The 22388-nt window shown below is 41.7% G+C and overlaps 42 non-coding genes across 42 annotated transcripts; all 42 read left to right on the forward strand.

The window, feature by feature from the left end:
• Nucleotides 1–95: 95 nt before the first annotated feature.
• Nucleotides 96–167, forward strand: trnap-agg (transfer RNA proline (anticodon AGG)). Its single transcript has one exon. It is a non-coding gene; the product is annotated as a tRNA-Pro (tRNA).
• A 276-nt stretch (nt 168–443) lies between these two features.
• trnap-agg (transfer RNA proline (anticodon AGG)) lies at nt 444–515 on the forward strand. The gene has a single exon. It is a non-coding gene; the product is annotated as a tRNA-Pro (tRNA).
• A 275-nt stretch (nt 516–790) lies between these two features.
• Nucleotides 791–862, forward strand: trnap-agg (transfer RNA proline (anticodon AGG)). The gene has a single exon. It is a non-coding gene; the product is annotated as a tRNA-Pro (tRNA).
• Nucleotides 863–1137: 275 nt separating this feature from the next.
• On the forward strand, nt 1138–1209 carry trnap-agg (transfer RNA proline (anticodon AGG)). The gene has a single exon. It is a non-coding gene; the product is annotated as a tRNA-Pro (tRNA).
• Nucleotides 1210–1485: 276 nt separating this feature from the next.
• Nucleotides 1486–1557, forward strand: trnap-agg (transfer RNA proline (anticodon AGG)). The gene has a single exon. It is a non-coding gene; the product is annotated as a tRNA-Pro (tRNA).
• Nucleotides 1558–1832: 275 nt separating this feature from the next.
• On the forward strand, nt 1833–1904 carry trnap-agg (transfer RNA proline (anticodon AGG)). The gene has a single exon. It is a non-coding gene; the product is annotated as a tRNA-Pro (tRNA).
• Nucleotides 1905–2179: 275 nt separating this feature from the next.
• trnap-agg (transfer RNA proline (anticodon AGG)) lies at nt 2180–2251 on the forward strand. Its single transcript has one exon. It is a non-coding gene; the product is annotated as a tRNA-Pro (tRNA).
• Nucleotides 2252–2527: 276 nt separating this feature from the next.
• trnap-agg (transfer RNA proline (anticodon AGG)) lies at nt 2528–2599 on the forward strand. The gene has a single exon. It is a non-coding gene; the product is annotated as a tRNA-Pro (tRNA).
• Nucleotides 2600–2874: 275 nt separating this feature from the next.
• On the forward strand, nt 2875–2946 carry trnap-agg (transfer RNA proline (anticodon AGG)). Its single transcript has one exon. It is a non-coding gene; the product is annotated as a tRNA-Pro (tRNA).
• A 1126-nt stretch (nt 2947–4072) lies between these two features.
• On the forward strand, nt 4073–4144 carry trnap-ugg (transfer RNA proline (anticodon UGG)). The gene has a single exon. It is a non-coding gene; the product is annotated as a tRNA-Pro (tRNA).
• Nucleotides 4145–4359: 215 nt separating this feature from the next.
• Nucleotides 4360–4431, forward strand: trnap-agg (transfer RNA proline (anticodon AGG)). The gene has a single exon. It is a non-coding gene; the product is annotated as a tRNA-Pro (tRNA).
• A 602-nt stretch (nt 4432–5033) lies between these two features.
• Nucleotides 5034–5105, forward strand: trnap-ugg (transfer RNA proline (anticodon UGG)). The gene has a single exon. It is a non-coding gene; the product is annotated as a tRNA-Pro (tRNA).
• A 693-nt stretch (nt 5106–5798) lies between these two features.
• On the forward strand, nt 5799–5870 carry trnap-ugg (transfer RNA proline (anticodon UGG)). The gene has a single exon. It is a non-coding gene; the product is annotated as a tRNA-Pro (tRNA).
• Nucleotides 5871–6145: 275 nt separating this feature from the next.
• Nucleotides 6146–6217, forward strand: trnap-cgg (transfer RNA proline (anticodon CGG)). The gene has a single exon. It is a non-coding gene; the product is annotated as a tRNA-Pro (tRNA).
• A 790-nt stretch (nt 6218–7007) lies between these two features.
• trnap-agg (transfer RNA proline (anticodon AGG)) lies at nt 7008–7079 on the forward strand. The gene has a single exon. It is a non-coding gene; the product is annotated as a tRNA-Pro (tRNA).
• A 1297-nt stretch (nt 7080–8376) lies between these two features.
• Nucleotides 8377–8448, forward strand: trnap-agg (transfer RNA proline (anticodon AGG)). Its single transcript has one exon. It is a non-coding gene; the product is annotated as a tRNA-Pro (tRNA).
• Nucleotides 8449–8813: 365 nt separating this feature from the next.
• On the forward strand, nt 8814–8885 carry trnap-ugg (transfer RNA proline (anticodon UGG)). The gene has a single exon. It is a non-coding gene; the product is annotated as a tRNA-Pro (tRNA).
• Nucleotides 8886–9160: 275 nt separating this feature from the next.
• trnap-agg (transfer RNA proline (anticodon AGG)) lies at nt 9161–9232 on the forward strand. Its single transcript has one exon. It is a non-coding gene; the product is annotated as a tRNA-Pro (tRNA).
• Nucleotides 9233–9507: 275 nt separating this feature from the next.
• Nucleotides 9508–9579, forward strand: trnap-ugg (transfer RNA proline (anticodon UGG)). The gene has a single exon. It is a non-coding gene; the product is annotated as a tRNA-Pro (tRNA).
• A 275-nt stretch (nt 9580–9854) lies between these two features.
• trnap-ugg (transfer RNA proline (anticodon UGG)) lies at nt 9855–9926 on the forward strand. Its single transcript has one exon. It is a non-coding gene; the product is annotated as a tRNA-Pro (tRNA).
• Nucleotides 9927–11223: 1297 nt separating this feature from the next.
• trnap-ugg (transfer RNA proline (anticodon UGG)) lies at nt 11224–11295 on the forward strand. Its single transcript has one exon. It is a non-coding gene; the product is annotated as a tRNA-Pro (tRNA).
• An 895-nt stretch (nt 11296–12190) lies between these two features.
• trnap-cgg (transfer RNA proline (anticodon CGG)) lies at nt 12191–12262 on the forward strand. Its single transcript has one exon. It is a non-coding gene; the product is annotated as a tRNA-Pro (tRNA).
• A 463-nt stretch (nt 12263–12725) lies between these two features.
• Nucleotides 12726–12797, forward strand: trnap-agg (transfer RNA proline (anticodon AGG)). Its single transcript has one exon. It is a non-coding gene; the product is annotated as a tRNA-Pro (tRNA).
• Nucleotides 12798–13072: 275 nt separating this feature from the next.
• Nucleotides 13073–13144, forward strand: trnap-agg (transfer RNA proline (anticodon AGG)). Its single transcript has one exon. It is a non-coding gene; the product is annotated as a tRNA-Pro (tRNA).
• A 276-nt stretch (nt 13145–13420) lies between these two features.
• Nucleotides 13421–13492, forward strand: trnap-agg (transfer RNA proline (anticodon AGG)). The gene has a single exon. It is a non-coding gene; the product is annotated as a tRNA-Pro (tRNA).
• Nucleotides 13493–13761: 269 nt separating this feature from the next.
• On the forward strand, nt 13762–13833 carry trnap-ugg (transfer RNA proline (anticodon UGG)). Its single transcript has one exon. It is a non-coding gene; the product is annotated as a tRNA-Pro (tRNA).
• A 621-nt stretch (nt 13834–14454) lies between these two features.
• On the forward strand, nt 14455–14526 carry trnap-cgg (transfer RNA proline (anticodon CGG)). Its single transcript has one exon. It is a non-coding gene; the product is annotated as a tRNA-Pro (tRNA).
• A 275-nt stretch (nt 14527–14801) lies between these two features.
• Nucleotides 14802–14873, forward strand: trnap-agg (transfer RNA proline (anticodon AGG)). The gene has a single exon. It is a non-coding gene; the product is annotated as a tRNA-Pro (tRNA).
• Nucleotides 14874–15239: 366 nt separating this feature from the next.
• On the forward strand, nt 15240–15311 carry trnap-agg (transfer RNA proline (anticodon AGG)). The gene has a single exon. It is a non-coding gene; the product is annotated as a tRNA-Pro (tRNA).
• Nucleotides 15312–15586: 275 nt separating this feature from the next.
• On the forward strand, nt 15587–15658 carry trnap-agg (transfer RNA proline (anticodon AGG)). Its single transcript has one exon. It is a non-coding gene; the product is annotated as a tRNA-Pro (tRNA).
• Nucleotides 15659–16280: 622 nt separating this feature from the next.
• trnap-agg (transfer RNA proline (anticodon AGG)) lies at nt 16281–16352 on the forward strand. The gene has a single exon. It is a non-coding gene; the product is annotated as a tRNA-Pro (tRNA).
• A 967-nt stretch (nt 16353–17319) lies between these two features.
• On the forward strand, nt 17320–17391 carry trnap-agg (transfer RNA proline (anticodon AGG)). Its single transcript has one exon. It is a non-coding gene; the product is annotated as a tRNA-Pro (tRNA).
• A 463-nt stretch (nt 17392–17854) lies between these two features.
• trnap-agg (transfer RNA proline (anticodon AGG)) lies at nt 17855–17926 on the forward strand. Its single transcript has one exon. It is a non-coding gene; the product is annotated as a tRNA-Pro (tRNA).
• Nucleotides 17927–18195: 269 nt separating this feature from the next.
• On the forward strand, nt 18196–18267 carry trnap-ugg (transfer RNA proline (anticodon UGG)). Its single transcript has one exon. It is a non-coding gene; the product is annotated as a tRNA-Pro (tRNA).
• Nucleotides 18268–18888: 621 nt separating this feature from the next.
• Nucleotides 18889–18960, forward strand: trnap-cgg (transfer RNA proline (anticodon CGG)). Its single transcript has one exon. It is a non-coding gene; the product is annotated as a tRNA-Pro (tRNA).
• A 275-nt stretch (nt 18961–19235) lies between these two features.
• Nucleotides 19236–19307, forward strand: trnap-agg (transfer RNA proline (anticodon AGG)). Its single transcript has one exon. It is a non-coding gene; the product is annotated as a tRNA-Pro (tRNA).
• Nucleotides 19308–19582: 275 nt separating this feature from the next.
• On the forward strand, nt 19583–19654 carry trnap-cgg (transfer RNA proline (anticodon CGG)). Its single transcript has one exon. It is a non-coding gene; the product is annotated as a tRNA-Pro (tRNA).
• A 275-nt stretch (nt 19655–19929) lies between these two features.
• trnap-cgg (transfer RNA proline (anticodon CGG)) lies at nt 19930–20001 on the forward strand. The gene has a single exon. It is a non-coding gene; the product is annotated as a tRNA-Pro (tRNA).
• A 275-nt stretch (nt 20002–20276) lies between these two features.
• Nucleotides 20277–20348, forward strand: trnap-agg (transfer RNA proline (anticodon AGG)). Its single transcript has one exon. It is a non-coding gene; the product is annotated as a tRNA-Pro (tRNA).
• A 366-nt stretch (nt 20349–20714) lies between these two features.
• Nucleotides 20715–20786, forward strand: trnap-agg (transfer RNA proline (anticodon AGG)). The gene has a single exon. It is a non-coding gene; the product is annotated as a tRNA-Pro (tRNA).
• Nucleotides 20787–21061: 275 nt separating this feature from the next.
• On the forward strand, nt 21062–21133 carry trnap-agg (transfer RNA proline (anticodon AGG)). The gene has a single exon. It is a non-coding gene; the product is annotated as a tRNA-Pro (tRNA).
• A 622-nt stretch (nt 21134–21755) lies between these two features.
• Nucleotides 21756–21827, forward strand: trnap-agg (transfer RNA proline (anticodon AGG)). The gene has a single exon. It is a non-coding gene; the product is annotated as a tRNA-Pro (tRNA).
• Nucleotides 21828–22388: the final 561 nt, after the last annotated feature.

Below are 22388 nucleotides of genomic sequence, written 5' to 3' on the forward strand. Positions count from 1 at the left end.
TACAGAAATGAAAGGCCAGGATGTCTTACTCCAACTTAGTCAACATCCAACAGCGATTGCCGAACTCGATTTTTTCGGTAAGGGTTTGTTTACGTGGCTCGTTGGTCTAGGGGTATGATTCTCGCTTAGGGTGCGAGAGGTCCCGGGTTCAAATCCCGGACGAGCCCTTTGCCACACAGACTCCAAACTGTACCTGAAGGTGGACTGTCCATCTAAGCTATACTTAATTGATCTTGGACTAGAATTGGCTGAATATCTATCGATCAATGATGACTCCCCAATGGTTATCTCTAAAAAGAGACTGGGTACAGTATACCTATCTTATAGTATACCTTTTTTTAGTGATTGTACAGAAATGAAAGGCCAGGATGTCTTACTCCAACTTAGTCAACATCCAACAGCGATTGCCGAACTCGATTTTTTCGGTAAGGGTTTGTTTACGTGGCTCGTTGGTCTAGGGGTATGATTCTCGCTTAGGGTGCGAGAGGTCCCGGGTTCAAATCCCGGACGAGCCCTTTTCCACATAGGCTCCAAACTGTACCTGAAGATGGACTATCCATCTAAGCTATACTTAATTGATCTAGGACTAGAATTGGCTGAACATCTATTGATCAATGTAGACTCCCCAATGGTTATCTCTTAAAAGAGACTGAGTACAGTATACCTATTTTATAGTATACCTTTTTTAGTGATTGTACAGAAATGAAAGGCCAGGATGTCTTACTCCAACTTGGTCAACATCCAACAGCGATTGCCGAACTCGATTTTTTGGGTAAGGTTTGGTGTACGTGGCTCGTTGGTCTAGGGGTATGATTCTCGCTTAGGGTGCGAGAGGTCCCGGGTTCAAATCCCGGACGAGCCCTTTGCCACACAGACTCCAAACTGTACCTGAAGATGGACTGTCCATCTAAGCTATACTTAATTGATCTTGGACTAGATTTGCCTGAACATCTTTTGATCAATGTAGACTCCCCAAAGGTTATCTCTAAAAAGAGACTGGGTACAGTATACCTATCTTATAGTATACCTATTTTAGTGATTGTACAGAAATGAAAGGCCAGGATGTCTTACTCCAACTTAGTCAACATCCAACAGCGATTGCCGAACTCGATTTTTTCGGTAAGGGTTTGTTTACGTGGCTCGTTGGTCTAGGGGTATGATTCTCGCTTAGGGTGCGAGAGGTCCCGGGTTCAAATCCCGGACGAGCCCTTTGCCACACAGACTCCAAACTGTACCTGAAGGTGGACTGTCCATCTAAGCTATACTTAATTGATCTTGGACTAGAATTGGCTGAATATCTATCGATCAATGATGACTCCCCAATGGTTATCTCTAAAAAGAGACTGGGTACAGTATACCTATCTTATAGTATACCTTTTTTTAGTGATTGTACAGAAATGAAAGGCCAGGATGTCTTACTCCAACTTAGTCAACATCCAACAGCGATTGCCGAACTCGATTTTTTCGGTAAGGGTTTGTTTACGTGGCTCGTTGGTCTAGGGGTATGATTCTCGCTTAGGGTGCGAGAGGTCCCGGGTTCAAATCCCGGACGAGCCCTTTTCCACATAGGCTCCAAACTGTACCTGAAGATGGACTATCCATCTAAGCTATACTTAATTGATCTAGGACTAGAATTGGCTGAACATCTATTGATCAATGTAGACTCCCCAATGGTTATCTCTTAAAAGAGACTGAGTACAGTATACCTATTTTATAGTATACCTTTTTTAGTGATTGTACAGAAATGAAAGGCCAGGATGTCTTACTCCAACTTGGTCAACATCCAACAGCGATTGCCGAACTCGATTTTTTGGGTAAGGTTTGGTGTACGTGGCTCGTTGGTCTAGGGGTATGATTCTCGCTTAGGGTGCGAGAGGTCCCGGGTTCAAATCCCGGACGAGCCCTTTGCCACACAGACTCCAAACTGTACCTGAAGATGGACTGTCCATCTAAGCTATACTTAATTGATCTTGGACTAGATTTGCCTGAACATCTTTTGATCAATGTAGACTCCCCAAAGGTTATCTCTAAAAAGAGACTGGGTACAGTATACCTATCTTATAGTATACCTATTTTAGTGATTGTACAGAAATGAAAGGCCAGGATGTCTTACTCCAACTTGGTCAACATCCAACAGCGATTGCCGAACTCGATTTTTTGGGTAAGGTTTTGTGTACGTGGCTCGTTGGTCTAGTGGTATGATTCTCGCTTAGGGTGCGAGAGGTCCCGGGTTCAAATCCCGGACGAGCCCTTTGCCACACAGACTCCAAACTGTACCTGAAGGTGGACTGTCCATCTAAGCTATACTTAATTGATCTTGGACTAGAATTGGCTGAATATCTATCGATCAATGTAGACTCCCCAATGGTTATCTCTAAAAAGAGACTGGGTACAGTATACCTATCTTATAGTATACCTTTTTTTAGTGATTGTACAGAAATGAAAGGCCAGGATGTCTTACTCCAACTTAGTCAACATCCAACAGCGATTGCCGAACTCGATTTTTTCGGTAAGGGTTTGTTTACGTGGCTCGTTGGTCTAGGGGTATGATTCTCGCTTAGGGTGCGAGAGGTCCCGGGTTCAAATCCCGGACGAGCCCTTTTCCACATAGGCTCCAAACTGTACCTGAAGATGGACTATCCATCTAAGCTATACTTAATTGATCTAGGACTAGAATTGGCTGAACATCTATTGATCAATGTAGACTCCCCAATGGTTATCTCTTAAAAGAGACTGAGTACAGTATACCTATTTTATAGTATACCTTTTTTAGTGATTGTACAGAAATGAAAGGCCAGGATGTCTTACTCCAACTTGGTCAACATCCAACAGCGTTTGCCGAACTCGATTTTTTCGGAAAGGTTTTGTTTACGTGGCTCGTTGGTCTAGGGGTATGATTCTCGCTTAGGGTGCGAGAGGTCCCGGGTTCAAATCCCGGACGAGCCCTTTGCCACATAGGCTCCAAACTGTACCTGAAGATGGACTATCCATCTAAACAATACTTGATTTATCTAGGACTAGAATTGGGTGAAATTCTCTCAATCAATGTAGACCCCAATGGCTATCTCTAAAAAGAGACTGACAGAAAAATTTTGAATCAAACTAAGTCAACCTGTTTAGAGATATACAATGCAAATATCAATGTACAGCGTTTAATGTTGCCAACATTGTGAGCAAGAGACTTTGGGTATAGTATAACCTTTTTAGTGATTGTACAGAAATGAAAGGCCAGGATGTCTTACTCTAACTTGGTCAACATCCAACACAATTGCCGAACTCGATTTTTTCGGTAAGGTTTTGTTTACGTGGCTCGTTGGTCTAGGGGTATGATTCTCGCTTAGGGTGCGAGAGGTCCCGGGTTCAAATTCTTGACGAGCCCTTTGCCACATAGGCTCCAAACTGTACCTGAAGATGGACTATCCATCTAAACAAAACTTGATTTATCTAGGACTAGAATTGGGTGAAATTCTCTCAGTCAATGTAGACCCCAATGGTTATCTCTTAAAAGAGACTTACAGAAAAATATAAAATCAATCAAACTAAGTCAACCTGTTTAGAGATATACAATGCAAATATCAATGTACAGCTTTTAATGTTGCCAACATTGTGAGCAGGAGATTTTGGGTATAGTATAACCTTTTTAGTGATTGTACAGAAATGAAAGGCCAGGATGTCTTACTCCAACTTGGTCAACATCCAACAGCGATTGCCAAACTCGATGCTTTCGTAAAGGTTCCTTTCACGTGGACTCTCCATCTTAGCTATACTTGATTGACCTAGGACTAGAATTGGGCTACATTCAATAGTTAAATGTAGACTCCCCAATGGTTATCTGAAAGGAGAGTTACTTAAAAATCTCAACCAAATTTAGTCAGCCTTTTTAGAGATAAACAGTGGAGAGATCAATATAGAGGGTTTAATGTTGACAACATTGTGAGCAGGATACTATAGGTATAGTATACCTATTTTAGTGATTGTACAGAAATGAAAGGCCAGGATGTCTTACTCCAACTTGGTCAACATCCAACAGCGTTTGCCGAACTCGATTTTTTCGGAAAGGTTTAGTTTGTGTGGCTCGTTGGTCTAGGGGTATGATTCTCGCTTTGGGTGCGAGAGGTCCTGGGTTCAAATCCCGGACGAGCCCTTTGCCACATAGACTCCAAACTGTACCTAAAGGTGGACTGTCCATCTATCCCAATGGTTATCTCTTAAAAGAGACTGAGTACAGTATACCTATTTTATAGTATACCTTTTTTAGTGATTGTACAGAAATGAAAGGCCAGGATGTCTTACTCCAACTTGGTCAACATCCAACAGCGATTGCCGAACTCGATTTTTTGGGTAAGGTTTGGTGTACGTGGCTCGTTGGTCTAGGGGTATGATTCTCGCTTAGGGTGCGAGAGGTCCCGGGTTCAAATCCCGGACGAGCCCTTTGCCACACAGACTCCAAACTGTACCTGAAGATGGACTGTCCATCTAAGCTATACTTAATTGATCTTGGACTAGAATTGGCTGAATATCTGTCGATCAATGTAGACTCCCCAATGGTTATCTCTAAAAAGAGACTGGGTACAGTATACCTATCTTATAGTATACCTTTTTTAGTGATTGTACAGAAATGAAAGGCCAGGATGTCTTACTCCAACTTGGTCAACATCCAACAGCGATTGCCAAACTCGATGCTTTCGTAAAGGTTCCTTTCACGTGGACTCTCCATCTTAGCTATACTTAATTGACCTAGGACTAGAATTGGGCTACATTCAATAGTTAAATGTAGACTCCCCAATGGTTATCTGAAAGGAGAGTTACATAAAAATCTCAACCAAATTTAGTCAGCCTTTTTAGAGATAAACAATGGAGAGATCAATATAGAGGGTTTAATGTTGACAACATTGTGAGCAGGATACTATAGGTATAGTATACCTATTTTAGTGATTGTACAGAAATGAAAGGCCAGGATGTCTTACTCCAACTTGATCAACATCCAACAGCTTTTGTCGAACTCGATTTTTTCGGAAAGGTTTAGTTTGCGTGGCTCGTTGGTCTAGGGGTATGATTCTCGCTTTGGGTGCGAGAGGTCCCGGGTTCAAATCCCGGACGAGCCCTTTGCCACATAGGCTCCAAACTGTACCTGAAGATGGACTGTCCATCTAAACATTACTTGATTTATCTAGGACTAGAATTGGGTGAAATTCTCTCAATCAATGTAGACCCCAATGGTTATCTCTAAAAAGAGACTGACAGAAAAATATAAAATCAATCAAACTAAGTCAACCTGTTTAGAGATATACAATGCAAATATCAATGTTCAGCGTTTAATGTTGCCGACATTGTGAGCAGGAGACTTTGGGTATAGTATAACCTTTTTAGTGATTGTACAGAAATTAAAGGCCAGGATGTCTTACCCCAACTTGGTCAACATCCAACAGCGATTGCCAAACTCGATGCTTTCGTAAAGGTTCCTTTCACGTGGACTCTCCATCTTAGTTATACTTAATTGACCTAGGACTAGAATTGGGCTACATTCAATAGTTAAATGTAGACTCCCCAATGGTTATCTGAAAGGAGAGTTACATAAAAATCTCAACCAAATTTAGTCAGCCGTTTTAGAGATAAACAATGGAGAGATCAATATAGAGGGTTTAATGTTGACAACATTGTGAGCAGGATACTATAGGTATAGTATACCTATTTTAGTGATTGTACAGAAATAAAAGGCCAGGATGTCTTACTCCAACTTGGTCAACATCCAACAGCGATTGCCGAACTCGATTTTTTCGGAAAGGTTTAGTTTGCGTGGCTCGTTGGTCTAGGGGTATGATTCTCGCTTTGGGTGCGAGAGGTCCCGGGTTCAAATCCCGGACGAGCCCTTTGCCACATAGACTCCAAACAGTACCTGAAGGTGGACTGTCCATCTAAGCTATGCTTAATTGATCTTATACTAGAATTGGCTGAATATCTATCGATCAATGTAGACTCCCCAATGGTTATTTCTAAAAAGAGACTGGGTACAGTTTACCTATTTTATAGTATACCTTTTTTAGTGATTGTACAGAAATGAAAAGCCAGGATGTCTTACTCCAACTTTGTCAACATCCAACAGCGATTGCCGAACTCGATTTTTTGGGTAGGGTTTTGTTTGCGTGGCTCGTTGGTCTAGGGGTATGATTCTCGCTTCGGGTGCGAGAGGTCCCAGGTTCAAATCCCGGACGAGCCCTTTGCCACATAGACTCCAAACTGTACCTGAAGGTGGACTGTCCATCTAAGCAATACTTAATTGATCTTGGACTAGAATTGGCTGAATATCTATCGATCAATGTAGACTCCCCAAAGGTTATCTCTAAAAAGAGACTGGGCACAGTATACCTATCTTATAGTATACCTTTTTTAGTGATTGTACAGAAATGAAAGGCCAGGATGTCTTACTCCAACTTGGTCAACATCCAACAGCAATTGCCGAACTCCCCAAGACTCCCCTAGAATTGGCTGAATATCTATCGATCAATGTAGACTCCCCAATGGTTATCTCTAAAAAGAGACTGGGTACAGTATACCTATCTTATAGTATACCTTTTTTAGTGATTGTACAGAAATGAAAGGCCAGGATGTCTTACTCCAACTTGGTCAACATCCAACAGCGATTGCCGAACTCGATGCTTTCGTAAAGGTTCCTTTCACGTGGACTCTCCATCTTAGCTATAATTAATTGACCTAGGACTAGAATTTGGCTACATTCAATAGTTAAATGTAGACTCCTCAATGGTTATCTGAAAGGAGAGTTACATAAAAATCTCAACCAAATTTAGTCAGCCTTTTTAGAGATAAACAATGGAGAGATCAATATAGAGGGTTTAATGTTGACAACATTGTGAGCAGGATACTATAGGTATAGTATACCTATTTTAGTGATTGTACAGAAATGAAAGGCCAGGATGTCTTACTCCAACTTGATCAACATCCAACAGCGATTGCCGAACTCGATTTTTTGGGTAAGGTTTTGTTTACGTGGCTCGTTGGTCTAGGGGTATGATTCTCGCTTAGGGTGCGAGAGGTCCCGGGTTCAAATCCCGGACGAGCCCTTTGCCACATAGGCTCCAAACTGTACCTGAAGATGGACTGTCCATCTAAACATTACTTGATTTATCTAGGACTAGAATTGGGTGAAATTCTCTCAATCAATGTAGACCCCAATGGTTATCTCTAAAAAGAGACTGACAGAAAAATATAAAATCAATCAAACTAAGTCAACCTGTTTAGAGATATACAATGCAAATATCAATGTTCAGCGTTTAATGTTGCCGACATTGTGAGCAGGAGACTTTGGGTATAGTATAACCTTTTTAGTGATTGTACAGAAATTAAAGGCCAGGATGTCTTACCCCAACTTGGTCAACATCCAACAGCGATTGCCAAACTCGATGCTTTCGTAAAGGTTCCTTTCACGTGGACTCTCCATCTTAGTTATACTTAATTGACCTAGGACTAGAATTGGGCTACATTCAATAGTTAAATGTAGACTCCCCAATGGTTATCTGAAAGGAGAGTTACATAAAAATCTCAACCAAATTTAGTCAGCCTTTTTAGAGATAAACAATGGAGAGATCAATATAGAGGGTTTAATGTTGACAACATTGTGAGCAGGATACTATAGGTATAGTATACCTATTTTAGTGATTGTACAGAAATAAAAGGCCAGGATGTCTTACTCCAACTTGGTCAACATCCAACAGCGATTGCCGAACTCGATTTTTTCGGAAAGGTTTAGTTTGCGCCCTTTGCCACATAGAATCCAAACTGTACCTGAAGGTGGACTGTCCATCTAAGCTATACTTAATTGATCTTGGACTAGAATTGGCTGAATATCTATCGATCAATGTAGACTCCCCAATGGTTATCTCTAAAAAGAGACTGGGTACAGTATACCTATCTTATAGTATACCTTTTTTAGTGATTGTACAGAAATTAAAGGCCAGGATGTCTTACCCCAACTTGGTCAACATCCAACAGCGATTGCCTAACTCGATGCTTTCGTAAAGGTTCCTTTCACGTGGACTCTCCATCTTGGCTATACTTAATTTACCTAGGACTAGAATTGGGCTACATTCAATAGTTAAATGTAGACTCCCCAATGGTTATCTGAAAGGAGAGTTACATAAAAATCTCAACCAAATTTAGTCAGCCTTTTTAGAGATAAACAATGGAGAGATCAATATAGAGGGTTTAATGTTGACAACATTGTGAGCAGGATACTATAGGTATAGTATACCTATTTTAGTGATTGTACAGAAATGAAAGGCCAGGATGTCTTACTCCAACTTGATCAACATCCAACAGCGATTGCCGAACTCGATTTTTTGGGTAAGGTTTTGTTTACGTGGCTCGTTGGTCTAGGGGTATGATTCTCGCTTAGGGTGCGAGAGGTCCCGGGTTCAAATCCCGGACGAGCCCTTTGCCACATAGGCTCCAAACTGTACCTGAAGATGGACTATCCATCTAAACAATACTTGATTTATCTAGGACTAGAATTGGGTGAAATTCTCTCAATCAATGTAGACCCCAATGGTTATCTCTAAAAAGAGACTGACAGAAAAATATAAAATCAATCAAACGAAGTCAACCTGTTTAGAGATATACAATGCAAATGTCAATGTACAGAGTTTAATGTTGCCAACATTGTGAGCAGGAGACTTTGGGTATAGTATAACCTTTTTAGTGATTGTACAGAAATGAAAGGCCAGGATGTCTTACTCCAACTTGGTCAACATCCAACAGCGTTTGCCGAACTCGATTTTTTCGGAAAGGTTAGTTTGCGTGGCTCGTTGGTCTAGGGGTATGATTCTCGCTTTGGGTGCGAGAGGTCCCGGGTTCAAATCCCGGACGAGCCCTTTGCCACATAGACTCCAAACTGTACCTGAAGATGGACTATCCATCTAAGCTATACTTAATTGATCTAGGACTAGAATTGGCTGAACATCTATCGATCAATGTAGACTCCCCAATGGTTATCTCTTAAAAGAGACTGAGTACAGTATACCTATTTTATAGTATACCTTTTTTAGTGATTGTACAGAAATGAAAGGCCAGGATGTCTTACTCCAACTTGGTCAACATCCAACAGCGAATGCCGAACTCGATTTTTTGGGTAAGCTTTTGTTTACGTGGCTCGTTGGTCTAGGGGTATGATTCTCGCTTAGGGTGCGAGAGGTCCCGGGTTAAAATCCCGGACGAGCCCTTTGCCACATAGGCTCCAAACTGTGCCTGAAGATGGATTATCCATCTAAACAATACTTGATTTATCTAGGACTAGAATTGGGTGAACAGCTATTGATCAATGTAGAATCCCCAATGGTTATCTCTAAAAAGAGACTGAGTACAGTATACCTATTTTATAGTATACCTTTTTTAGTGATTGTACAGAAATGAAAGGCCAGGATGTCTCACTCCAACTTGGTCAACATCCAACAGCGATTGCCGAACTCAATTTTTTGGGTAAGGTTTAGTTTGCGTGGCTCGTTGGTCTAGGGGTATGATTCTCGCTTTGGGTGCGAGAGGTCCCGGGTTCAAATCCCGGACGAGCCCTTTGCCACATAGACTCCAAACAGTACCTGAAGGTGGACTGTCCATCTAAGCTATGCTTAATTGATCTTATACTAGAATTGGCTGAATATCTATCGATCAATGTAGACTACCCAATGGTTATTTCTAAAAAGAGACTGGGTACAGTTTACCTATTTTATAGTATACCTTTTTTAGTGATTGTACAGAAATGAAAGGCCAGGATGTCTTACTCCAACTTGGTCAACATCCAACAGCTTTTGTCGAACTCGATTTTTTCGGAAAGGTTTAGTTTGCGTGGCTCGTTGGTCTAGGGGTATGATTCTCGCTTTGGGTGCGAGAGGTCCCGGGTTGAAATCCCGGACGAGCCCTTTGCCACATAGGCTCCAAACTGTACCTGAAGATGGACTGTCCATCTAAACATTACTTGATTTATCTAGGACTAGAATTGGGTGAAATTCTCTCAATCAATGTAGACCCCAATGGTTATCTCTAAAAAGAGACTGACAGAAAAATATAAAATCAATCAAACTAAGTCAACCTGTTTAGAGATATACAATGCAAATATCAATGTTCAGCGTTTAATGTTGCCGACATTGTGAGCAGGAGACTTTGGGTATAGTATAACCTTTTTAGTGATTGTACAGAAATTAAAGGCCAGGATGTCTTACCCCAACTTGGTCAACATCCAACAGCGATTGCCAAACTCGATGCTTTCGTAAAGGTTCCTTTCACGTGGACTCTCCATCTTAGTTATACTTAATTGACCTAGGACTAGAATTGGGCTACATTCAATAGTTAAATGTAGACTCCCCAATGGTTATCTGAAAGGAGAGTTACATAAAAATCTCAACCAAATTTAGTCAGCCTTTTTAGAGATAAACAATGGAGAGATCAATATAGAGGGTTTAATGTTGACAACATTGTGAGCAGGATACTATAGGTATAGTATACCTATTTTAGTGATTGTACAGAAATAAAAGGCCAGGATGTCTTACTCCAACTTGGTCAACATCCAACAGCGATTGCCGAACTCGATTTTTTCGGAAAGGTTTAGTTTGCGCCCTTTGCCACATAGAATCCAAACTGTACCTGAAGGTGGACTGTCCATCTAAGCTATACTTAATTGATCTTGGACTAGAATTGGCTGAATATCTATCGATCAATGTAGACTCCCCAATGGTTATCTCTAAAAAGAGACTGGGTACAGTATACCTATCTTATAGTATACCTTTTTTAGTGATTGTACAGAAATTAAAGGCCAGGATGTCTTACCCCAACTTGGTCAACATCCAACAGCGATTGCCTAACTCGATGCTTTCGTAAAGGTTCCTTTCACGTGGACTCTCCATCTTGGCTATACTTAATTTACCTAGGACTAGAATTGGGCTACATTCAATAGTTAAATGTAGACTCCCCAATGGTTATCTGAAAGGAGAGTTACATAAAAATCTCAACCAAATTTAGTCAGTCTTTTTAGAGATAAACAATGGAGAGATCAATATAGAGGGTTTAATGTTGACAACATTGTGAGCAGGATACTATAGGTATAGTATACCTATTTTAGTGATTGTACAGAAATGAAAGTCCAGGATGTCTTACTCCAACTTGGTCAAAATCCAACAGCGTTTGCCGAACTCGATTTTTTCGGACAGGTTTAGTTTGTGTGGCTCGTTGGTCTAGGGGTATGATTCTCGCTTTGGGTGCGAGAGGTCCCGGGTTCAAATCCCGGACGAGCCCTTTGCCTCATAGACTCCAAACAGTACCTGAAGGTGGACTGTTCATCTAAGCTATACTTAATTGATCTAGGACTAGAATTGGGTGAAATTCTCTCAATCAATGTAGACCCCAATGGTTATCTCTTAAAAGAGACTGACAGAAAAATATAAAATCAATCAAACTAAGTCAACCTGTTTAGAGATATACAATGCAAATATCAATGTACAGCGTTTAATGTTGCCAACATTGTGAGCAGGAGACTTTGGGTATAGTATAACCTTTTTAGTGATTGTACAGAAATGAAAGGCCAGGATGTCTTACTCCAACTTGGTCAACATCCAACAGCGATTGCCAAACTCGATGCTTTCGTAAAGGTTCCTTTCACGTGGACTCTCCATCTTAGCTATACTTAATTGACCTAGGACTAGAATTGGGCTACATTCAATAGTTAAATGTAGACTCCCCAATGGTTATCTGAAAGGAGAGTTACATAAAAATCTCAACCAAATTTAGTCAGCCTTTTTAGAGATAAACAATGGAGAGATCAATATAGAGGGTTTAATGTTGACAACATTGTGAGCAGGATACTATAGGTATAGTATACCTATTTTAGTGATTGTACAGAAATGAAAGGCCAGGATGTCTTACTCCAACTTGGTCAACATCCAACAGCTTTTGTCGAACTCGATTTTTTCGGAAAGGTTTAGTTTGCGTGGCTCGTTGGTCTAGGGGTATGATTCTCGCTTTGGGTGTACAGCGTTTAATGTTGCCAACATTGTGAGCAGGAGACTTTGGGTATAGTATAACCTTTTTAGTGATTGTGCAGAAATGAAAGGCCAGGATGTCTTACTCCAACTTGGTCAACATCCAACAGCGATTGCCGAACTCGATTTTTTGGGTAGGGTTTTGTTTACGTGGCTCGTTGGTCTAGGGGTATGATTCTCGCTTCGGGTGCGAGAGGTCCCAGGTTCAAATCCCGGACGAGCCCTTTGCCACATAGACTCCAAACTGTACCTGAAGGTGGACTGTCCATCTAAGCTATACTTAATTGATCTTGGACTAGAATTGGCTGAATATCTATCGATCAATGTAGACTCCCCAATGGTTATCTCTAAAAAGAGACTGGGCACAGTATACCTATCTTATAGTATACCTTTTTTAGTGATTGTACAGAAATGAAAGGCCAGGATGTCTTACTCCAACTTGGTCAACATCCAACAGCAATTGCCGAACTCCCCAAGACTCCCCTAGAATTGGCTGAACAGCTATCGATCAATGTAGACTCCCCAATGGTTATCTCTAAAAAGAGACTGGGTACAGTATACCTATCTTATAGTATACCTTTTTTAGTGATTGTACAGAAATGAAAGGCCAGGATGTCTTACTCCAACTTGGTCAACATCCAACAGCGATTGCCGAACTCGATTTTTTGGGTAGGGTTTTGTTTACGTGGCTCGTTGGTCTAGGGGTATGATTCTCGCTTAGGGTGCGAGAGGTCCCGGGTTCAAATCCCGGACGAGCCCTTTGCCACACAGACTCCAAACTGTACCTGAAGATGGACTGTCCATCTAAGCTATACTTAATTGATCTTGGACTAGATTTGCCTGAACATCTTTTGATCAATGTAGACTCCCCAAAGGTTATCTCTAAAAAGAGACTGGGTACAGTATACCTATCTTATAGTATACCTATTTTAGTGATTGTACAGAAATGAAAGGCCAGGATGTCTTACTCCAACTTGGTCAACATCCAACAGCGATTGCAGAACTCGATTTTTTGGGTAAGGTTTTGTGTACGTGGCTCGTTGGTCTAGGGGTATGATTCTCGCTTAGGGTGCGAGAGGTCCCGGGTTCAAATCCCGGACGAGCCCTTTGCCACACAGACTCCAAACTGTACCTGAAGGTGGACTGTCCATCTAAGCTATACTTAATTGATCTTGGACTAGAATTGGCTGAATATCTATCGATCAATGTAGACTCCCCAATGGTTATCTCTAAAAAGAGACTGGGTACAGTATACCTATCTTATAGTATACCTTTTTTTAGTGATTGTACAGAAATGAAAGGCCAGGATGTCTTACTCCAACTTAGTCAACATCCAACAGCGATTGCCGAACTCGATTTTTTCGGTAAGGGTTTGTTTACGTGGCTCGTTGGTCTAGGGGTATGATTCTCGCTTAGGGTGCGAGAGGTCCCGGGTTCAAATCCCGGACGAGCCCTTTGCCACATAGACTCCAAACTGTACCTGAAGGTTGACTGTCAATCTAAGCTATACTTAATTGATCTAGAATTGGCTGAACAGCTATCGATCAATGTAGACTCCCCAATGGTTATCTCTTAAAAGAGACTGAGTACAGTATACCTATTTTATAGTATACCTTTTTTAGTGATTGAACAGAAATGAAAGGCCAGGATGTCTTACTCCAACTTGGTCAACATCCAACAGCGTTTGCCGAACTCGATTTTTTCGGAAAGGTTTAGTTTGCGTGGCTCGTTGGTCTAGGGGTATGATTCTCGCTTTGGGTGAGAGAGGTCCCGGGTTCAAATCCCGGACGAGCCCTTTGCCACATAGACTCCAAACTGTACCTGAAGGTGGACTGTCCATCTAAGCTATACTTAATTGATCTTGGACTAGAATTGGCTGAATATCTATCGATCAATGTAGACTCCCCAATGGTTATCTCTAAAAAGAGACTGGGTATAGTATACCTATTTTATAGTATACCTTTTTTAGTGATTTTACAGAAATGAAAGGCCAGGATGTCTTACTCCAACTTGGTCAACATCCAACAGCGATTGCCGAACTCAATTTTTTGGGTAAGGTTTTGTTTACGTGGCTCGTTGGTCTAGGGTTTGATTCTCGCTTAGGGTGCGAGAGGTCCCGGGTTCAAATCCCGGACGAGCCCTTTGCCACATAGACTCCAAACTGTACCTGAAGGTGGACTGTCCATCTAAGCTATACTTAATTGATCTAGGACTAGTATTGGCTGAACAGCTATTGATCAATGTAGACTCCCCAATGGTTATCTCTAAAAAGAGACTGGGTACAGTATACCTATCTTATAGTATACCTTTTTTAGTGATTGTACAGAAATGAAAGGCCAGGATGTCTTACTCCAACTTGGTCAACATCCAACAGCGATTGCCGAACTCGATTTTTTGGGTAAGGTTTTGTGTACGTGGCTCGTTGGTCTAGGGGTATGATTCTCGCTTCGGGTGCGAGAGGTCCCGGGTTCAAATCCCGGACGGGCCCTTTGCCACATAGACTCCAAACTGTACCTGAAGGTGGACTGTCCATCTAAGCTATACTTAATTGATCTTGGACTAGAATTGGCTGAATATCTATCGATCAATGTAGACTCCCCAATGGTTATCTCTAAAAAAAGACTGGGTAAAGTATACCTATCTTATAGTATACCTTTTTTAGTGATTGTACAGAAATGAAAGGCCAGGATGTCTTACTCCAACTTGGTCAACATCCAACAGCGATTGCCGAACTCGATTTTTTGGGTAAGGTTTTGTGTACGTGGCTCGTTGGTCTAGGGGTATGATTCTCGCTTAGGGTGCGAGAGGTCCCGGGTTCAAATCCCGGACGAGCCCTTTGCCACATAGGCTCCAAACTGTACCTGAAGATGGACTATCCATCTAAACAATACTTGATTTATCTAGGACTTGAATTGGGTGAAATTCTCTCAATCAATGTAGACCCCAATGGTTATCTCTAAAAAGAGACTGACAGAAAAATATAAAATCAATCAAACGAAGTCAACCTGTTTAGAGATATACAATGCAAATGTCAATGTACAGCGTTTAATGTTGCCAACATTGTGAGCAGGAGACTTTGGGTATAGTATAACCTTTTTAGTGATTGTACAGAAATGAAAGGCCAGGATGTCTCACTCCAACTTGGTCAACATCCAACAGCGATTGCCGAACTCGATTTTTTGGGTAAGGTTTTGTTTACGTGGCTCGTTGGTCTAGGGGTATGATTCTCGCTTAGGGTGCGAGAGGTCCCGGGTTCAAATCCCGGACGAGCCCTTTGCCACATAGACTCCAAACTGTACCTGAAGGTGGACTGTCCATCTAAGCTATACTTAATTGATCTTGGACTAGAATTGGCTGAATATCTATCGATCAATGTAGACTCCCCAATGGTTATCTCTTAAAAGAGACTGAGTACAGTATACCTATTTTATAGTATACCTTTTTTAGTGATTGTACAGAAATGAAAGGCCAAGATGTCTTACTCCAACTTTGTCAACATCCAACAGCGATTGCCGAACTCGATTTTTTGGGTAACGTTTTGTTTACGTGGCTCGTTGGTCTAGGGGTATGATTCTCGCTTAGGGTGCGAGAGGTCCCGGGTTAAAATCCCGGACGAGCCCTTTGCCACATAGGCTCCAAACTGTGCCTGAAGATGGATTATCCATCTAAACAATACTTGATTTATCTAGGACTAGAATTGGGTGAATATCTATCGATCAATGTAGAATCCCCAATGGTTATCTCTTAAAAGAGACTGAGTACAGTATACCTATTTTATAGTATACCTTTTTTAGTGATTGTACAGAAATGAAAGGCCAGGATGTCTCAATCCAACTTGGTCAACATCCAACAGCGATTGCCGAACTCGATTTTTTGGGTAAGGTTTTGTTTACGTGGCTCGTTGGTCTAGGGGTATGATTCTCGCTTAGGGTGCGAGAGGTCCTGGGTTCAAATCCCGGAAGAGCCCTTTGCCACATAGACTCCAAACTGTACCTGAAGATGGACTATCCATCTAAGCTATACTTAATTGATCTAGGACTAGAATTGGCTGAACATCTATCGATCAGTGTAGACTCCCCAATGGTTATCTCTTAAAAGAGACTGAGTACAGTATACCTATTTTATAGTATACCTTTTTTAGTGATTGTACAGAAATGAAAGGCCAGGATGTCTTACTCCAACTTGGTCAACATCCAACAGCGAATGCCGAACTCGATTTTTTGGGTAAGCTTTTGTTTACGTGGCTCGTTGGTCTAGGGGTATGATTCTCGCTTAGGGTGCGAGAGGTCCCGGGTTAAAATCCCGGACGAGCCCTTTGCCACATATGCTCCAAACTGTGCCTGAAGATGGATTATCCATCTAAACAATACTTGATTTATCTAGGACTAGAATTGGGTGAATATCTATCGATCAATGTAGAATCCCCAATGGTTATCTCTTAAAAGAGACTGAGTACAGTATACCTATTTTATAGTATACCTTTTTTAGTGATTGTACAGAAATGAAAGGCCAAGATGTCTTACTCCAACTTGGTCAACATCCAACAGCGATTGCCGAACTCAATTTTTTGGGTAAGGTTTTGTTTACGTGGCTCGTTGGTCTAGGGTTTGATTCTCGCTTAGGGTGCGAGAGGTCCCGGGTTCAAATCCCGGACGAGCCCTTTGCCACATAGACTCCAAACTGTACCTGAAGGTGGACTGTCCATCTAAGCTATACTTAATTGATCTAGGACTAGTATTGGCTGAACAGCTATTGATCAATGTAGACTCCCCAATGGTTATCTCTAAAAAGAGACTGGGTACAGTATACCTATCTTATAGTATACCTTTTTTAGTGATTGTACAGAAATGAAAGGCCAGGATGTCTTACTCCAACTTGGTCAACATCCAACAGCGATTGCCGAACTCAATTTTTTGGGTAAGGTTTTGTTTACGTGGCTCGTTGGTCTAGGGTTTGATTCTCGCTTAGGGTGCGAGAGGTCCCGGGTTCAAATCCCGGACGAGCCCTTTGCCACATAGACTCCAAACTGTACCTGAAGGTGGACTGTCCATCTAAGCTATACTTAATTGATCTAGGACTAGTATTGGCTGAACAGCTATTGATCAATGTAGACTCCCCAATGGTTATCTCTAAAAAGAGACTGGGTACAGTATACCTATCTTATAGTATACCTTTTTTAGTGATTGTACAGAAATGAAAGGCCAGGATGTCTTACTCCAACTTGGTCAACATCCAACAGCGATTGCCGAACTCGATTTTTTGGGTAAGGTTTTGTGTACGTGGCTCGTTGGTCTAGGGGTATGATTCTCGCTTAGGGTGCGAGAGGTCCCGGGTTCAAATCCCGGACGAGCCCTTTGCCACATAGACTCCAAACTGTACCTGAAGGTTGACTATCCATCTAAGCTATACTTAATTGATCTTGGACTAGAATTGGCTGAATATCTATCAATCAATGTAGACTCCCCAATGGTTATCTCTAAAAAGAGACTGGGTACAGTATACCTATCTTATAGTATACCTTTTTTAGTGATTGTACAGAAATGAAAGGCCAGGATGTCTTACTCCAACTTGGTAAACATCCAACAGCAATTGCCGAACTCCCCAAGACTCCCCTAGAATTGGCTGAATATCTATCGATCAATGTAGACTCCCCAATGGTTATCTCTAAAAAGAGACTGGGTACAGTATACCTATCTTATAGTATACCTTTTTTAGTGATTGTACAGAAATGAAAGGCCAGGATGTCTTACTCCAACTTGGTCAACATCCAACAGCGTTTGCCGAACTCGATTTTTTGGGTAAGGTTTTGATTACGTGGCTCGTTGGTCTAGGAGTATGATTCTCGCTTAGGGTGCGAGAGGTCCTGGGTTCAAATCCCAGACGAGCCCTTTGCCACATAGACTCCAAACTGTACCTGAAGGTGGACTGTCAATCTAAGCTATACTTAATTGATCTAGAATTGGCTGAACAGCTATCGATCAATGTAGACTCCCCAATGGTTATCTCTTAAAAGAGACTGAGTACAGTATACCTATTTTATAGTATACCTTTTTTAGTGATTGAACAGAAATGAAAGGCCAGGATGTCTTACTCCAACTTGGTCAACATCCAACAGCGTTTGCCGAACTCGATTTTTTCGGAAAGGTTTAGTTTGCGTGGCTCGTTGGTCTAGGGGTATGATTCTCGCTTTGGGTGAGAGAGGTCCCGGGTTCAAATCCCGGACGAGCCCTTTGCCACATAGACTCCAAACTGTACCTGAAGGTGGACTGTCCATCTAAGCTATACTTAATTGATCTTGGACTAGAATTGGCTGAATATCTATCGATCAATGTAGACTCCCCAATGGTTATCTCTAAAAAGAGACTGGGTACAGTATACCTATTTTATAGTATACCTTTTTTAGTGATTTTACAGAAATGAAAGGCCAGGATGTCTTACTCCAACTTGGTCAACATCCAACAGCGATTGCCGAACTCAATTTTTTGGGTAAGGTTTTGTTTACGTGGCTCGTTGGTCTAGGGTTTGATTCTCGCTTAGGGTGCGAGAGGTCCCGGGTTCAAATCCCGGACGAGCCCTTTGCCACATAGACTCCAAACTGTACCTGAAGGTGGACTGTCCATCTAAGCTATACTTAATTGATCTAGGACTAGAATTGGCTGAACAGCTATTGATCAATGTAGACTCCCCAATGGTTATCTCTAAAAAGAGACTGGGTACAGTATACCTATCTTATAGTATACCTTTTTTAGTGATTGTACAGAAATGAAAGGCCAGGATGTCTTACTCCAACTTGGTCAACATCCAACAGCGATTGCCGAACTCGATTTTTTGGGTAGGGTTTTGTTTACGTGGCTCGTTGGTCTAGGGGTATGATTCTCGCTTCGGGTGCGAGAGGTCCCGGGTTCAAATCCCGGACGAGCCCTTTGCCACATAGACTCCAAACTGTACCTGAAGGTGGACTGTCCATCTAAGCTATACTTAATTGATCTTGGACTAGAATTGGCTGAATATCTATCGATCAATGTAGACTCCCCAATGGTTATCTCTAAAAAGAGACTGGGTACAGTATACCTATCTTATAGTATACCTTTTTTAGTGATTGTACAGAAATGAAAGGCCAGGATGTCTTACTCCAACTTAGTCAACATCCAACAGCGATTGCCGAACTCGATTTTTTCGGTAAGGGTTTGTTTACGTGGCTCGTTGGTCTAGGGGTATGATTCTCGCTTAGGGTGCGAGAGGTCCCGGGTTCAAATCCCGGACGAGCCCTTTTCCACATAGGCTCCAAACTGTACCTGAAGGTGGACTGTCCATCTAAGCTATACTTAATTGATCTTGGACTAGAATTGGCTGAATATCTATCGATCAATGTAGACTCCCCAAAGGTTATCTCTAAAAAGAGACTGGGTACAGTATACCTATCTTATAGTATACCTATTTTAGTGATTGTACAGAAATGAAAGGCCAGGATGTCTTACTCCAACTTGGTCAACATCCAACAGCGATTGCCGAACTCGATTTTTTGGGTAGGGTTTTGTTTACGTGGCTCGTTGGTCTAGGGGTATGATTCTCGCTTCGGGTGCGAGAGGTCCCAGGTTCAAATCCCGGACGAGCCCTTTGCCACATAGACTCCAAACTGTACCTGAAGGTGGACTGTCCATCTAAGCTATACTTAATTGATCTTGGACTAGAATTGCCTGAACATCTTTTGATCAATGTAGACTCCCCAAAGGTTATCTCTAAAAAGAGACTGGGTACAGTATACCTATCTTATAGTATACCTATTTTAGTGATTGTACAGAAATGAAAGGCCAGGATGTCTTACTCCAACTTGGTCAACATCCAACAGCGATTGCCGAACTCGATTTTTTGGGTAAGGTTTTGTGTACGTGGCTCGTTGGTCTAGGGGTATGATTCTCGCTTCGGGTGCGAGAGGTCCCGGGTTCAAATCCCGGACGGGCCCTTTGCCACATAGACTCCAAACTGTACCTGAAGGTGGACTGTCCATCTAAGCTATACTTAATTGATCTTGGACTAGAATTGGCTGAATATCTATCGATCAATGTAGACTCCCCAATGGTTATCTCTAAAAAGAGACTGGGTAAAGTATACCTATCTTATAGTATACCTTTTTTAGTGATTGTACAGAAATGAAAGGCCAGGATGTCTTACTCCAACTTGGTCAACATCCAACAGCGATTGCCGAACTCGATTTTTTGGGTAAGGTTTTGTGTACGTGGCTCGTTGGTCTAGGGGTATGATTCTCGCTTAGGGTGCGAGAGGTCCCGGGTTCAAATCCCGGACGAGCCCTTTGCCACATAGGCTCCAAACTGTACCTGAAGATGGACTATCCATCTAAACAATACTTGATTTATCTAGGACTTGAATTGGGTGAAATTCTCTCAATCAATGTAGACCCCAATGGTTATCTCTAAAAAGAGACTGACAGAAAAATATAAAATCAATCAAACGAAGTCAACCTGTTTAGAGATATACAATGCAAATGTCAATGTACAGCGTTTAATGTTGCCAACATTGTGAGCAGGAGACTTTGGGTATAGTATAACCTTTTTAGTGATTGTACAGAAATGAAAGGCCAGGATGTCTCACTCCAACTTGGTCAACATCCAACAGCGATTGCCGAACTCGATTTTTTGGGTAAGGTTTTGTTTACGTGGCTCGTTGGTCTAGGGGTATGATTCTCGCTTAGGGTGCGAGAGGTCCCGGGTTCAAATCCCGGACGAGCCCTTTGCCACATAGACTCCAAACTGTACCTGAAGGTGGACTGTCCATCTAAGCTATACTTAATTGATCTTGGACTAGAATTGGCTGAATATCTATCGATCAATGTAGACTCCCCAATGGTTATCTCTTAAAAGAGACTGAGTACAGTATACCTATTTTATAGTATACCTTTTTTAGTGATTGTACAGAAATGAAAGGCCAAGATGTCTTACTCCAACTTTGTCAACATCCAACAGCGATTGCCGAACTCGATTTTTTGGGTAACGTTTTGTTTACGTGGCTCGTTGGTCTAGGGGTATGATTCTCGCTTAGGGTGCGAGAGGTCCCGGGTTAAAATCCCGGACGAGCCCTTTGCCACATAGGCTCCAAACTGTGCCTGAAGATGGATTATCCATCTAAACAATACTTGATTTATCTAGGACTAGAATTGGGTTAATATCTATCGATCAATGTAGAATCCCCAATGGTTATCTCTTAAAAGAGACTGAGTACAGTATACCTATTTTATAGTATACCTTTTTTAGTGATTGTACAGAAATGAAAGGCCAGGATGTCTCAATCCAACTTGGTCAACATCCAACAGCGATTGCCGAACTCGATTTTTTGGGTAAGGTTTTGTTTACGTGGCTCGTTGGTCTAGGGGTATGATTCTCGCTTAGGGTGCGAGAGGTCCTGGGTTCAAATCCCGGAAGAGCCCTTTGCCACATAGACTCCAAACTGTACCTGAAGATGGACTATCCATCTAAGCTATACTTAATTGATCTAGGACTAGAATTGGCTGAACATCTATCGATCAGTGTAGACTCCCCAATGGTTATCTCTTAAAAGAGACTGAGTACAGTATACCTATTTTATAGTATACCTTTTTTAGTGATTGTACAGAAATGAAAGGCCAGGATGTCTTACTCCAACTTGGTCAACATCCAACAGCGAATGCCGAACTCGATTTTTTGGGTAAGCTTTTGTTTACGTGGCTCGTTGGTCTAGGGGTATGATTCTCGCTTAGGGTGCGAGAGGTCCCGGGTTAAAATCCCGGACGAGCCCTTTGCCACATATGCTCCAAACTGTGCCTGAAGATGGATTATCCATCTAAACAATACTTGATTTATCTAGGACTAGAATTGGGTGAATATCTATCGATCAATGTAGAATCCCCAATGGTTATCTCTTAAAAGAGACTGAGTACAGTATACCTATTTTATAGTATACCTTTTTTAGTGATTGTACAGAAATGAAAGGCCAGGATGTCTCAATCCAACTTGGTCAACATCCAACAGCGATTGCCGAACTCGATTTTTTGGGTAAGGTTTTGTTTACGTGGCTCGTTGGCCTAGGGGTATGATTCTCGCTTAGGGTGCGAGAGGTCCTGGGTTCAAATCCCGGAAGAGCCCTTTGCCACATAGACTCCAAACTGTACCTGAAGATGGACTATCCATCTAAGCTATACTTAATTGATCTAGGACTAGAATTGGCTGAACATCTATCGATCAGTGTAGACTCCCCAATGGTTATCTCTTAAAAGAGACTGAGTACAGTATACCTATTTTATAGTATACCTTTTTTAGTGATTGTACAGAAATGAAAGGCCAGGATGTCTCACTCCAA

Source organism: Limanda limanda, chromosome 16 (assembly GCF_963576545.1).
Source record: "Limanda limanda chromosome 16, fLimLim1.1, whole genome shotgun sequence".
In the NCBI taxonomy this organism is placed as follows: Eukaryota; Metazoa; Chordata; class Actinopteri; order Pleuronectiformes; family Pleuronectidae; genus Limanda; species Limanda limanda.